General features: G+C 41.6%; 1 protein-coding gene across 6 annotated transcripts in view; it reads right to left on the reverse strand.

Moving 5' to 3' along the window:
* Positions 1 to 15,567, reverse strand: part of ELMO1 (engulfment and cell motility 1) — a 301,557-nt gene that overhangs the window by 67,262 nt on the left and 218,728 nt on the right. Inside the window, exon 1 of one of the 6 annotated variants that reach the window (XM_015619190.2) lies at positions 13,244 to 13,470. The exons of the other annotated variants lie outside the window; for them this stretch is intronic. The gene's annotated coding sequence lies outside the window, so the exon portion shown is untranslated. Of the gene's footprint in view, positions 1 to 13,243; positions 13,471 to 15,567 lie in introns of those variants that run through there. 6 annotated transcript variants of the gene reach the window in all.

A 15,567-nucleotide genomic window follows, 5' to 3' on the forward strand; every position in this document is an offset into this window, starting at 1 on the left:
GAGAGAGGAAAAGAGAGAGAGAGGAAAAGAGAGAGAGAGGAAAAGAGAGAGAGAGGAAAGAGAGAGAGAGGAAAAGAGAGAGAGAGGAAACTTACTGCAGACAAAATTCTCAGGATAATGGGGTGACTTTGGGCCAGATTTCAGTCTGTCTCTCACACTGGATTAAAAAGTCCGGTTTTGGACTTCAAACTGGTACTTGTGGACACTGATATATTTAACATGTTAAAGATAAATAATCTGTTTTAAGACCTTTTATAATTATAATACATAGGAACTAGAACAGACATTTCAGTCTGCCTACCCTTTATCAAATTCCAGATGACCACATGGTTTAATGCCTTGCATTCACCTACAGCAAAAAAAGGCCCTGCCAAATATGAGCCAGGCCTATGACTCCAAAAAGGAATCCAAACTCTTCCTCACATCATAGAGCATGCCCACATCAATTCTATCAGAACATGAGCCTTTTTGCTCACAAACATGATCAGGGTCATTAAGATCCCTTCATTAGCAGAGTTTTCTACAGTCTCTGCATCAGCCTGGATGGGCTGAGAGAGGCCAGACACTGGAACCTCTTTTATTCTTCACAGAAGAACACATAAGCCTGGGGAATGGAGAGGGTGTTTTTAATTAATCCAACATAAATAAAACTGCCTGAAAACATAGTGAGGAATAGAGGCTCAGCCTTCTGTAGGTCAAACCCAAAGGCTACATTTGTACCCTGGGACAACTTCATTATCCTCAGCTGAGCTGCACAGGGGATTAATTTAACCCTCAGTAAAGGGTCAAGAGAAACTGGGAGAGGAACAGAACAACCCATTAATAAGAGCTATAAGAATACATGTTCATGGAGTTTAGTTCAAATTCCTCCTTACAGCTGCTGGTTTCAGTGCAAGCAGGTACATATAGTAACATCAGCATTTCTGCTCTGCTCCATCTGCTGTCAAAGCCCTTTCTTCTGTTATATATTCTCAAATGGCTTTTAATTTAAATAATTTATGTTCTCAAAACCCTAAGATCTGATGAAGTACTGAGGCTTGTTCACCTATCTACTTTAAATTTTTTCTTTTGCTTCCTTTTATCTAATTCTTAAAATGTATCTGTAAGCCAGAGAACAATTTATTTTTTTTTTAATGAAGCTAATTGTTTCAGCTGTGGGCTGCAAGCAGTGTTCCTATTCCAGAAGGAGAACAGTGTCAGATTCTAAATGTGACTGTGTACCTAAGGTGTAAAATTGTGCAGCAGCTCATAATTGTATGGGCTGCCACTACCAAGCTAGAAAAAGAAAAAAAGGGTGGAGAGACAAAGCATTAACAGCAGAAACATCCTAAGACTCAGCATTTTTTTAAGATCAGGGGCATATTTTTGGTAGCTATTTATATTTCCAATCTTTTTTTCCTTTAAGATGATTGGTTTTTGATCAGCATGGTGAAGATGCCATTGTCTTTTATCTGTTGTCTTTTATCTGTTTTGATGAACTAAAGCATTCCAATGTAAATGGAAGCACAGGAAAATGTAAATGATACAGAAGTCACCCAAATTCTTTTTCCAATCCCAGCACTTGTAGAAACGAGGTGGAAAATCCCTCTGCAATAGATACCTAACTGAAGGTGACCTACCTATGGTCTCCAAAACAATATGGCCTGTTCTCTCTTCTTCCCTCTCTCTCCTTTCCTTGAGGGTTCCCTCATTCCTTACTGGCCAAAAAGCCAACTTGCACTTCTTCCCATCACACAGCAGACCTGCATCTTGCTCTGAGAAAGGAGATGTGCACAGCAGGAGAAGACACTGGGGACACTGACCATGTAACAGCAAAGCAGCCCATGACCTGGAACATTTATTAATCCAAAACTTCTCAACAAACAACTGGCATCACTGGTCTAGCTTAAGTTTGATAGTGGCCAGCTATGGACTATCATTTATTTTCACCCTTGTTATATAGTATGGTTACCCAAATTTTAGCTGTTTCAGACCCAGATTTGGCTCTAACAGAGGTAAAATTGAATTTTGAAGAAAGACAGCCCTCATTTGGATGCAGTGAGCCAGAAATAAGTTGACAGAACACAAGAAACAATTTCAGGGTTAGCACATAGTACTGGTTACTCCTGCTTCTCTATAAAACCACTTGTGTTAAAGGAAATTCCACATCTCCTGCAAGAAACTAGAATTGCAGTATTTTAAGTACAAAAGTATCCTTGCCCAATAAAATGGGTTTATGTCTGTAAACTTTATTACAGCTCGTTTGCAGGGAAATCTTAACCCTAAGGGCTCAAGCCTATTTTTGCCTGCTCTGAACCACAGCATTGAATCTTCAGTCCACTTTACACCTACAATACCCCATTAATTAAGGACAGTGCTGCTGCTCAAGGGTGACAGAGGCAGAAAGCCAAGGACCAAGAGGGAAGAGGAGGTTCCAAGAGGAACCTTGCTTGGTTCAAGGGGGTACAACAAATCTGTGGTGGATGGAAGGACTGAAGCAGATTGTGTCAATTTGATGTAGTCATCCACCATACTGTGAGACAGAGCTTTGTCCCTTCCTACTTCTCAGATATAGGATGCCTGCCAAATACAAATAATATTTTCTTGCTCAAGGTTAGTCTTAGTGTTTGGATATGGCATGAATGTTCTCTCCCTTTGCAACACACACTGCCAGCATGAACAAATCTTGGCTTACTGTTCTGCCTTTCCCCACCGTTCACTCTTCTTTGCCCTCAAAGGCTGCAAAGACCTGCACTTTGCTTTCCTCCCTTGGATTTTCTGGCCCGAGTTATTGTGCTCTGGTAAAACTCAGAGCCACTTCACTTTTCCAGAGTTTCAGAGACAAGTCCTTTTACTAGCTTTCCTGGTTTTATATGCACTAAAAATTTCCAGAAGGGATGTATCAAATTAGCCTGTATGGAATAGGAAACTTGCAAGCTAGTCTCATGTATGTCTGCAGCTTGTTCCTGTGATATGCTTGGAGTCTAGCTTCTCAGTGATCAATTTTGGCCAACAGAGAATTTATTGTGCCTCTGCAGTTACAAGCTGAAGCAAATCTGAGTGTCTCCTGATATCAATGGAAAGCTACTAGATGGCATCTAGAAACATCTCCAGCCTCACTCCTGGTACTTACACTACTGAAGGCAGGACCGCTGGCTTTATGGCATCATCCTGTTACTTTTGCTTCTAAAGTCCTTTATCTTAGGATTAATTTTTGAAAGTAAACTAGAAAGGAATGTAAGGTGCTATGATTTAGTATTTTAAAAGAGGGTCAGCTCATTTTGAAGGCTCATTAGCAGGTTCTGGATGAGGAAGAGGTTGAAGAGCAACATGCCTGAGAATTGGCTCGTTCTCCTAATAGCAATCTAGAACATTGAGAGTAGAATATCTGCACTGGAGGTGTTGTAGCCAGATCATGCTGATATTTGCATGAAATTTTGCTGGTTACCATGAGGTGTCCTTTCCTATTTATCCTGTGGCAAGACAAGCCATATTAAAGCAAAGCACTGGGGGAGACAGTGGACTGCCAGATCAGTGAGCACAAGTGAAAGCCTGTACAGGAAAGCTCTTTTTCATGATAACTGAAGCTTTGCCAGAGGTGAGATTTCTAAGCAGGGATGATTTTCATCATCACTGAAGTAAGGCCACCCTCAAAAGGCCCAAATAAAAGAATGACATCTAAGCATTATATACTGAAACCAGCTAATAGACCAGCCTAACTCTTTTAAAAGAAAATTCAACAAAATCTAACCACCTGCTAGGTTAAGCCAGTTTCTATTGAAAGACCAGTTACTCCAGCGAGGCTCTTTATGAGAGGAACACAACTCACTGTAGGGGGTTGGATTATAATCTTTAGAAATTGGTGGTTAAAGATCCTGAAATACCACAGGATTAAGAGCAGAGCAGACAGAATCTCAGGTGATCAAATGTTGCTGTCAAATCATTTAATATTCCTTTCTATCAACCCCAAAAATATGCATAAAATAGTAGAAATCTGCATTTTATTTATTTTCAAATGCATACATCTCTATGGTATTTTCAGAATTCCTCAAGACTGATAACAGCAGGAAAATAACTTGATTAGTAGGTAATATCTTTATGTTGTTTTACAGCCTCATTTCACTTAAACATTTGTCAGTATGGCACATGTATTAAACTGCTGTTTTTGGCAATACCTTTCATATCTGCCTAGAATCAGATGAAAAATTAAATTTAACCTGGAAATACAGAGATCTGCATCTTCTGCAGAAATTTACATTTCCAGTGAAGATACTATGAGTCGTATTAATAAAAAGTCTTGTAGGACTACAGAGCAAACAGAGCAAAAGGCGATGTATTCCCAGATTATTAATAGCATCTATACACAAAGAGACAACCATTTTTCTTTTTGCATCAGTAATGGCAAGGATCCTAGTTATCTCCTCCTACTACATAAATCTGGATTTCCCATTAATTTCTAATTGGGTGTATGCATAATAATATATATTGAAAAAGCCCTCCTGTCTACAAGACTAGCTTTCCTAAAATACCTCTTACACTTTTCAAAGTAGCTCAAATCATGCTTGGATAGCCCTTGAATATTGGAGTAATACCACTGAAGTTCATATAATGGCTCCTGTGACTAATTCTGCTTAGCACAACAGAGAACTACAAAATTTGTTATTAAGCAACCCATTCTTAGACATAAATTTGGTTAATTATGTCCTCTCTCATTTACATGAGGAAAAAAATAGAAGAAAAGGAGAACTGAATTTAAAAAGCTGTAAATAAGACCTTTCTTTTTAAATATATACAGTAACTAAGCAGTATCCTTTCTGGCCACAATATCAAGAGTTGTGCCAATACACTGCAGAGTTAAAATAAATGTAAAACTTTACAGCCAAAATTGAAGAGCTAAGCATTCACAGCAGGGCTTGATTGTCAACCTATCATGATCTAAAACACACACATCTACTTCTGCTGAGTCAATGTAGTTTTAAAAATAATGGATTTTTTTTTTAAAAAAGGTTCCCTACATCTTCAAGGCTGTTAAGGTTAGCGTGGACTATTTATAGGCATCAATGAAAAGGAAGAAATCTTACTTTGCTCTCCTACTGTTTGCCACTGGTAAGAGTAGCTTGCGGGTTTTCTGCAAAATCTCTGTCATCTTTTGACAAAATTGGAATTGTCAACAGGGGACAATTGCATGGCAGCAAGATAAATCAGTGATATTACAGAATGACTTGGAAGGATGAAACAATTTGACTGACTGTGCTGCTGGACTGCAGCAGCCAACTTGGCTACAAGTACGCTCTTTCTCTTCCTTTCTCCCTTGCATCTTGAGAGCAAAGCAAGTAACAAGCTGTTATCCCTGGTGGAACATTCTTTTTTGTATATCAGTAATCAGAATTGTTACTTGTTTTGCAGCTGACTCACACAGAGCTCTCTGACATCTTTCATTTTCTTTAGGAGGAGATGTCTTTTGACTGATTTCATGGTTCAGTTTGACCACTTCAGCCCAGGAGTAAATCAACCTCTTAATTCTGGAGACCAGCCTAAAACTGATGTGAGTTCTAGCACTTGTTTCCACATGGCCAAGGTTTTCCATTCTGGACTTTTTAAGCAGTTCCTGAGTTTGCACCCCGACCATGATCATGTAAGTGATAATGCTGAGGTAACTGGAATTGTGAAGCAGGACCACTGGGCTCTGCCCCAAAAGTGACCCACAACATGCCATGTTCACCTTTTACGGCTGCTCTGTGGCACTGGTGACAGTAGATGCTCCAAATGGGCTGTGGCATCAGAGATGCACAATACCCTTCCTAGGTTAAATGGTTTGCCAGCAGCAAGATGCAGAGGCAGTGATGAGAACACCAGATTGAGGTCATGATCTGAAAGGATCTGGATTCAGGCCCAGGTGTCTGCCTGTGCAGAGATCATGATGAAATGTGCGCATTTCTTCACAATCGCAAGAGCCACACACTGTGATTATCTGCTGCAAACTGCAATAACCTCTGGGATTTTGGTGCAATAAAACCTCTAAATCATAGTTCAGGCAAGCTTCTGGAACAATCAGAAACTGAGCTCTGGTGTTTAAGTTGAAAGTCATAGAATTAGCTGTAGGGCTTTCCTATACTTTTCACATTACAAACGTCATACAACCCTTTGACTGAAAAACCTCCAAATTTCATTCAATCACTAGTACCCAATAACAGTTAACAAAATTAGAAAGGTGTCTCTTTTATTCTTTGTTGAAACCTGACAGAAAGTCCTTTAAAACCCAAAACGTTGGACACAATCCAGCAATTGTATATCTTACCAGGTCAATGGGAAACGTAAATGGTCAGAACTGTGTGCCTGAAACACTTGATATTTACTCCACCAATGACATTCGTAGTCAGAAGATTCTTGCTTATACCTTAAATATGTAATACAAACTCAAAGCCTTGAAATTCACTGGACTAGAACCTTTAGCAATGAAAACTGTTATTGGGATTGGCGCAAAGTTCATTCTGGAGTAGATGCCCATGACTGTAAAATGATGGAAATCCTGCATGCAGAGGTGAACTGATACATAATTTCATGCATGAAAAAGCAGAACTTATTTTAAGACTCACTTGTACCTTTTCAGTACCATTAGAAATGAGCATAATTCCACTTGTCATTGAAAATGGAACTTAAGGCATTCTAAGCATAATGGCAAAACATTGTGTTGCTGTTTGAGATAGGGCGATAATTTGAATTTGGGATTTGAAAAGGTAAGTTGGGAAGTGAGAACAAAGGAATTTACTTGTGAAATTGCTATGAATAGACTTTCCACTCTTCTATTAAATATTTAACTGGGTTATAGTAGCATTTAAAGGCAGAAAAATTCCAGACCCAGTATTAGCTTATAAATATAACCCAGCTCCTCACTGCAGTTACAAAACATCAGAGGTGTTCCTAACTCAAGCCTTTGCTTATTTACTACTCTATGCACCAAAGCAACTGGTCATGTGAAAGTGAGAGGTTTTGCAGACATTCTGTGTCTCTTTGCAGCTGTAGCTATTGCTAAGCATGACTGAGAGTTTGAACAGACAACAAAGAGTCTCACATCAGCTTTCTGAAAGCTGAGAGGAGCTTCTGTTGGCCAAGTGGCTTAATTCCAGCCTCCAAAGGTGAGTCTGGGAGGGGGATATGAGAAGGTCCCTTGTGAGGGCACAGTGGGGATCAGGAGAGAAGCCTGGTTGATCTACAGCCCTTCCCTTCGCTGTGGCAAGGGCCACAGATACATTTTAACCCCTTGTGTTGAGCACAGGAACTGTGAGGTAGTTACCTTGCAGGACAAGGATCTTCCACACACAATGCTCCTCTGCACCATGCTGAATTATCTGATGCGGAGGGGATAACCTTGTGGTGCTGCCAGAACCTGGGACATGCTTCCCTTGTAGGGCATTCAAAGCTTTAGCTCCAGCACGTTCTGGCACATCCCAGCTGGCTGAAAGCCAAGGGCTCTGCTAAGGCTGGTTGTGCCGAGGCAAGGGAGCAACGCAGCAAAAGGCTTACCTTGACTCTGCTGCGCCTTTTGCTGATGATCCATCCACACGGAGGAAGGACAAGCTCTGCAAAGCCTTCCTGGTGCTTTCACACAGGACAGCAGGAAACACGAGCAGACAAACAGAGCTGTGTTTCTCAATCTGCAGATACCTACTCTCCAGTCCTTCAGGAAGTGTCTACTGGAGCTGGGGTATTTATGGCAATTATATGTGGTATAAATGGCAATTTACACCTCGGCCAGAAAAAGGGTGGAAACTGGGAAAGACACCACACCCTGATGAGGGGCTGCAAAGGTAGAATGAAATAACACCATCCTTTGCAGTGGCTTCTGTTAGGCACCAGACAGAAGCCCCAGTCTAAAGTTAGAACCTTATTAACTTTCATGGCAAAGCACTTGCAGGGCTGTATTTATAGGGATCTAGAAAATCTATTTTTGTTGATGTTTTCAAGTCTGTTTAATTAACTTGGTGAAGCTAACAAATAAAGAAACATTCTGCAGCTATCCTGAAAGTCTTCCCTTCACTTCCAAGATCCGTGGGTTCACGTCTTTCATACATGTGAATTCATTCAAATCTTTTCAAAATTTCCCCCACTTTGTTTTATATATACATTTCTTTCTCACAGGTGTCAGAATACAATAACAGCTTTGATCTTACTGGAGATAACTGTATGTGGGTAGATTCTTTTTCTTGAAATGCAGACTGGGAGTGGATCCAGAGGTCAAGCCAGAAGGTTACATATATTTGAAAACCACACTTAAAGAAAATCCCTTTGTGTGGCTTCTAATGTGCCTCTGGATGTGAGTCTTGAAATACCTAGCTTTGAATGCTGCTCTCTGTATCACAATGTTCCAAGTCTTAAGAAAACTGAAGTTCAAAGAGAAAGGAAGACTAAGCGAGTTGGGTTTGTAGCTATGGAACAAGCACTTTCTTTGCCACATCAAAAGCTTTGATAAAAGCAGTCCAGTGATTCAGGATAAGAGCATATTATTTGATGAATTAATTTGACAGTAGGCTAGAATTAGTAAGATCTCCTTTTTCACCCCATTACAAGATTGCTTTTGTGCATTACAGAGGAGTTTAAAAGGCCCAAGATAGAGCTAATCAAAGTTCTTGTTTAAATGAAGGTCGTGTGTGTCCTCTGATTTTCACACGCGTTTTTGAAACCACTGAATTCACAGGCAGCAAAACCCTCTAGAATTTTGTGAAGTCCACAAAAAAACGGATCTGTGCTCTGCAGACTTTTGAAAATGCTGACAGTATATTGCAACATGTATGGATCCTGCAAGTTACCAAAACCAAGGATGCATAACTGAATGACTATTTTCATATTCAGAGTGAATGTCATGACCCTTACTGTACTGAAACAATTTAATTTGGGTGAGGTATGTATGCAGATGATGCTACACTGGGAAGTGTAAGTATGGAAGACAAAACACTCACAAGTTACATGGTAAACTCTGATAAATAACTTAAAATTGAATCTCTCTGACACAAAGTCAATGTTTCTTCCCCTCATTATGCTTCTCTTAGCAGAGGTATGTATCTAAGTGGGGGCTGAAGTTCCCTAAGATGGGGAATGTATGGTGTGTGAGCATCTTCTTAGGAGATGCTCCAAGAGAAGGAAATACCATCACTACAATCTCAAGAGAAAAGGAGTTAATAAAAACCTCTGCTTGCGACCATCAGTGCTGCTATCTGCACTTTTCCTTTCTGAAGAAGTGGCAGGTGGAGATGGGGGATAAGATTTCATTAAAGTATTCTAGTTTTCTAGAATATATCAACTCAAAATGTAGAAAGAGTGTAGAGGTTTTTTCCTTCTACATTATTGCATCTGAGAACAGTAAAAAGAAGTGCTTTGTAATTGTGGGTTTTTGAAGAGACAAAGTAAAGTGAGATCCATAAAAGCAGCACACTCAGGTGGGGAAACATGTGCTTCCAGGAGCCTGTGCTGGGCTGAACTCTAGCTTCAGATGATAATATCCTTGAGGTGGTGGCACATGATTCCTCCTTACAAGAGTAGTCCTGAACTCCTGCCAAAAATCCCTCTATACACCACTTAGTGCTTCAAGACAAGAAGAATAATGACAGGTCTGTAAAATCTGCTGGAATTGACAGTTCTTATTGTTCTGAAAAGTTTTCGTGACGCACAGGAATTTTCAGATTAGCACTGCACAATGTTGAACAAAATGGGTGTCAAGCAAATCAATGGGCTTTTCACAATTCACAAGTCTGTTTTACTGCTGTTCCATTTTTATTCCATGCTTGGTGTTGCTTTGTTGTGTGCATGTGCCATTGGAAATGTGTGTATGCACTGAACAGGGAGCGAGAGCTTTCCATGGCATGACGTTCCATGTAAGCCAAGGCTTAGCATGGAGAAACTGTGCCTAAAAAAGTAGGGTTTTTTCAGGCACAAAAATAAGGAACTGTTTATATTTGTGTGGTTAGTCTTATTCAGAGTTACAACTGTCTTCAATTCATTTGGAGGTGGACATATTGAGCCACCTTTTTTACACCTGTGTGTAAAAATTTGTGCCTACTCACTTGAATAATGGGGTGAAAACCATATACAACTGAGGTAAAACTGAAGACTGGTGGCTCTAGCATCTTTTTAACTGGAACATGAATGACCACCAGGGTTTTTGTAACTGAAGGAGGGTTAAGATCCAGGGAAATAATGAAATATTCAAATTTAGTATCTCTTGACACGTGTAAAGCTCAGATCAGAATTTCTGCTCTAAGCTTCCAGACTGACATATGGGTATGAGGCTCTGCAAGCAGATAAAAGATAGCCCATTAAGCTTAAAGCCCACAGAAACAGAACAAAACCTGTGGAATGCCTATACCAGTTAAGTTTTCAATTTACTGTCATTGAGGCAAATAGAAAGAAAAAATAACCTCCTCCTTTTGTGAAAATCTCACTCTTCCAAGAAAATTATAAGCATAAGACTGAAGATCAGATCAATGTCTGGTGGCATCTCGTGTAAGTCAATGGAGCTATGCCAATTTGGTCTGGCACCAAGCATTTTAGAAGACATATGAGCCCATCAAACCAAGTGTTTTCCAATGCAACCAATTAAAGCTACCCCAAGATAGCATTTTTTTTTTCAGCTTCTGCATCCTCCCAACTGCTACCAGCATGCCACAGCTCTCACTGAAGCCTACTCACTCCTCTGTTGCTGGAACTCTTATAGCCTGGGAATCTGAAATGCCTCTCCCACGCAGATCATCCCCAAGCACTAACGACGAGCAACAGTACTCCGCACCATCAGGTCAAAAATCTAATGCAAGCATGGGCTTTGACTGCAACATGAGTTTCTCCTCCTCAGGCACCACTGTGGTTTGAAGCCCTCAGACAGACTGATCCAGTGCTTAGCAGTTACAGGCTGTCTCCCTCCCTCCTTCCCTCCCTCCCCAGCCCCCTCCTTTTATCTGCTAATGCACAGGGATAGACAAGCAAAAAAATCCCTTCAAACAAGGTTATGGGAGAGAGAGGAACTCTATCACATACAGTATTTGCCTAACACTGGTGACTAAACTTGAGAGGTTTATGTTGTTTGAACTATATCCCTAGAGTGCTAACAAGAATTAAAATGTCATCTTAAGAGTTGTGGTGACCTTAAAACACAATGTTCTCCTAGGATTTCACATCAGCTATCAAAAAATAAAGCAGAAGGCAGTAGGTATGGAATTAAAAACCCTCAAAGGTGCAATTAAGCTTCATTTTGATGCATCCCAAAGATGTTCAAAATGACCAGCCTGGAGTCAGGAACAACCCATGCCCAGGTGTGCAAGGGTCCAAGCTTTCTCACAGATTTTTATGGAATATCTTAGCCTAGATCAAAGCATCCACCTTCAAGATGGGGAATGGGCACATCTCTTTGCCTAGACAGCCATATGCAATGGGATTTTCAGCTACACCAGTGCTGAGTAAATACAGATGAATGATACGAGACCCTGGGGAAGTGACATAGCAGCAAAATACCTTCCTCACTGAAAAAAAAAAAAAAAATCATTCTTGGCATTTTCATCACTGCTGAACAAAAATAAATATTGCAATAAGAGCTAACAGTTATCTCTTTTTTGCATACCTTAGAAAAACGATTTTTTTTCTAAGCCCAGTGCCATAGGATGCCTGGGGCCATCATTTTAATAAAAGATGACCCAAACACCCCTGGGAAACACAGGGAAGGGTGACTTATATCTGTGTCTTCAGAAAAAGCAATAACTCAAGCTTAATAAGGGGTCCCTCCTGCATTTGTGATACATTGGGTTAAACACCCAAAACAACACAGAGGAGCTTTACACACATCAACAGACACTCTCCCTGTATTGATGCACTGAATTCTATGTTTTCTATATTTTTATTTTATTTTTATTTTAATTTATATTGATGAAGCAGTTTTTCAAAACACTGACAATTCTTTTTTTGGCATCAACTCTGAGGCAACCTTGATTCCTTTAACCGTACACATACACACCTTTCTGCCACAACTTGCAAGGCAAAAGCAAAGCTGACCAGTTAAACCATACCTAAATAAATTGACTAAATCTAAAAATTTACACTCTCAGCCTGAGATTTCCAGGCAGAAATGTGACTTCTCAGCAGTTCCTAATGCTGGGAAATGAAGCTGTGTGTTAAGTTCTAAAGCAAACATAAACACAAGACACTAAGAATGGATCCCTGAAATGCAGACAGCTTTGTACAATGTTTGCACATAGTTTGATTACTATAAAATACCTGATACACTTTACCAGCTTAGGCACAGGGTGAAAATAAAGAAAGTTTTTTTTCTAAACCTTTTTCTTCCCGTGTCTGCCATTTCTTATAGGTATTTTCACAAACCAGATAAGATGACTACAGTCTCTGAGAGGGTTAAGCAGAGACAACCATGAGCTCCATGCAGCAAAGCTCCCTGTCATGACAAAACATGGACAACGCTGAGCTGAATTCATGGCTGTTGTAACTGAAGTAACCCCAGAGGGTTGCAGAGGGACAGATTTGCACACACGCTTCCCTCCCCTTTCTAAATATACTGTTTCTGCTTTACAGAATCAAAAGCAGAGTCCCAACAGGCAAAGGAATCAACTTCTAACACATGCCCCACAATGGTGAAAAAGGAAACTCTCCATGCTTTTAATGTACTCACAGGTTTCATAAACAAATAGGAAAGCTTTTGAATGAAACATATTTTAAAAAGCCTTAAAAGAAGAAGAAACCCATTTTAAAAAAAGAGAAAAGGTACATGAAGGGCAGGAAAAGCAATGACTTTTTTGTGCTGAACACAGTGATGAACGCTGAGCAACTCGTGTTTTCTTGGCTCAGGGTCTGAACTGGTGTTTGACAAGCCACTGTAATAACATACCTGTCATTATTATACCGACACCACAAATACCAGTGACTTCATGTAGCACCTCAGACTTTTGTGCCTGTGATATTCTGCTCCATGTGGCTTGCTTTCCTTGTAAAACACAGGGGTGATCTGAAATACCCCGAAGAACACAGCATCCTTCCACAGACTAACCTCAATTAGGCTAAAAAGAACCCCAAGGCAATGCAAACAGCTAACTAGTTTGTCCGGCGCCTGAGACCATTTGGAAGAACGCATCTTGCTACACGTGAAACAAAACCCAGGAGCCCTTCACGCTATTTACAGTTGCTACTAATTTCCTTTTGCCATTCCTCGACACCGCTAATTGCTCCATGCCCAGGCTGAAATAAGCAGGATGAAGTACACGGATCTACTTACAGAGATCCCGTAGCTCCATCGTTCCCGACGACAAATTCACCTCCCACACGGCAGCGATCGAATGACTTAATGCAGCCTCTTGCGGGCGGCACCGTGCGCACGGGCAGCGGCAGATGCTCGGCGGCGGGGCTCTCGGTGGGGCTCTCGGTGGGGCTCACGGTGGGGCTCTCGGAGGGGCTCTCGGAGGGGACCCGCTCCCGGCGCGGCCATGGGAGAGCTCCGCGCTGCCCCGCGGCCGCGCACCTCGGCCCGCGCCCCGGGCAGCGCGCCCAGCTCCGCTTATGTGCGGGGCGCCCGTCGGGCTCCCATTGGCACGGGCGGGCGGCGGCAGCCAATGGCAGCCCACTCCCGCGGCAGGGAAACTCCTGCCCGCTGATTTAGCATCTCGGGAGAGCCTAGCGCCGAGGAAGAGCGCCGCTTCCCTCGCATCCTGCCATCGCACGGCGGGGATGAGCAGACCAGAGATGCCCGTCTCCGAGGCTCCCCCCTCCCCGCCCGCTCGTTTTGTCCCGGAGCCCGGCGCTCACCCAGAGGAAGCGCTGATGGGGACCCGGCACCCGCGTCCACCTTGGCGGGGATCGCGGGGGAGAGCGCCGGAGCTCCACAATTACTCGCTCCATCGCCATGGAAACAGCCTGGATGCAGCGGGCTGGATTTGTGTAGCACATCTGCTGCCAGGCTCATAATCAACTGCAATCTCATCTTTTTTCCCTCTGCTCTGGCTGCTTATTTGATTGTGAGTTTGCTCTCTCTTTTCATACGTGCTGGGAAAGTACACGCAGACAGAGCCGTGTACATGTTGACTTTCTCTCCCTGTGCAAACACGGCATGACACACGTAGGTGTGTGCACATACCCCAGGAGAATTCACTTGTACACATGCATGCGTATGCTAGGGACTTACAGTCTCTGTGTTCCCAAATCACACAATCATAGAATAGTTAAAGACTGATCACCTAGTTCCATCCCCCCTTTTTTATGAGGGGGAGGTTAGGTAAAGTTATTAAAGGTAATAGCTTTTATGAGTGCTGGTTGCTTGAAGTCCCATCCAACCTGGCCTTGAACGCTGCCAGGGATGTGGCATCCACTGCTTCCCTGGCAATGTGTCCCAGTGCCTCATCACCTTCATAGTAAAGAATTTCTACCTAATATCTTATCTAAACCAACCCCCATTCACTTAAAGGCTATTACACCTTGTCCTGTCACTCTGTGCCCTTGGAAAAAGTCCCTCTCCAGCTAGGGAAAGTGTTATAAGTTTTCTCTGGAGCAATCCCTTCTCCAGGCTGAACAACCACAACTCTCTCAAGCCTGTTTTCATAGGAGAGGTGCTCTAGCCCCTTGGTCATCTTCCCTCTTTTGGGCTTGCTCCAACAAATAATACACCTTGTTTCAAGTTTAAGTAACTGACCAGCAGAAGACAAGTCTACTGTCAAAATACTGTATTTTGCTTTCCAGTCCCATATATTGTATCCCTCCAAAACAAGGTGAAAATCTGAGACAGCTATTAGGAAACCCCCAAAAATGCATCTGGCACCTACAGACAGTGACCTGAATCTTTATACAACTAATTCTACACTGGGTATCTCCTGTCCTGTTCATGGCCTGATGAAACTCACCACTAAGAAATCTTTATGCCCAAAGGGTTGCTAGTTGCTGATGAAAACCCTGTCCTGACCTCTGACAATATAAGGAAGGAGAGATCACTAGAAGAAAGGAGGCAACAGTAAAGAGAGAGAAAAGATTCCTAAACCAACAATGAAGTAAGTAAAGGAACAGTTTGGCAGTTAGGGGAATTTTCTGGCTGCTCCTCAGACTTTTTCTGGGACAACTGAAAAAAAAATAATTTTTCATCGTTTCCATGTTTACTTTACTGAAACCAAAAAATGAGGAGAAAAGTCAAGTTCATATTAAAAAGATAACCTCAGACAAACCATGAGACACTAACATACTATTATTATGGTGTTAAGAAAGAATTTCAGAGGGAAAAAATAAGGATACATTCCTTTTTCAGGAACCCTTACTTGCATTTTTTTGACCAAAAGAAGAAGAATAAAAAAATGAAAGCCCTTCTTAAAAAAACTCCATGTTTCTATATTGCACTAATAACATCATTCTGCTCCATTTGCCATGGTAAATAGGAGCATTTTAAAATGCACCATGACAGAGCCTTGTAGGTAGAGTCATCTCCTTGTACAATGAAGGCCACTCCATGTCTTCTACCTGAGTCTAATCCAGAGTCCAGGAAGGCCTTCCAAGCCTTAAGAGAAAAGCCATAAGAGAGAGCTACTCCAGAGATTTGTCTTTTCAGGGCATCTGTGAAGCAAT

Source organism: Parus major, chromosome 2, assembly GCF_001522545.3.
Source record: "Parus major isolate Abel chromosome 2, Parus_major1.1, whole genome shotgun sequence".
Taxonomy (NCBI): domain Eukaryota; kingdom Metazoa; phylum Chordata; class Aves; order Passeriformes; family Paridae; genus Parus; species Parus major.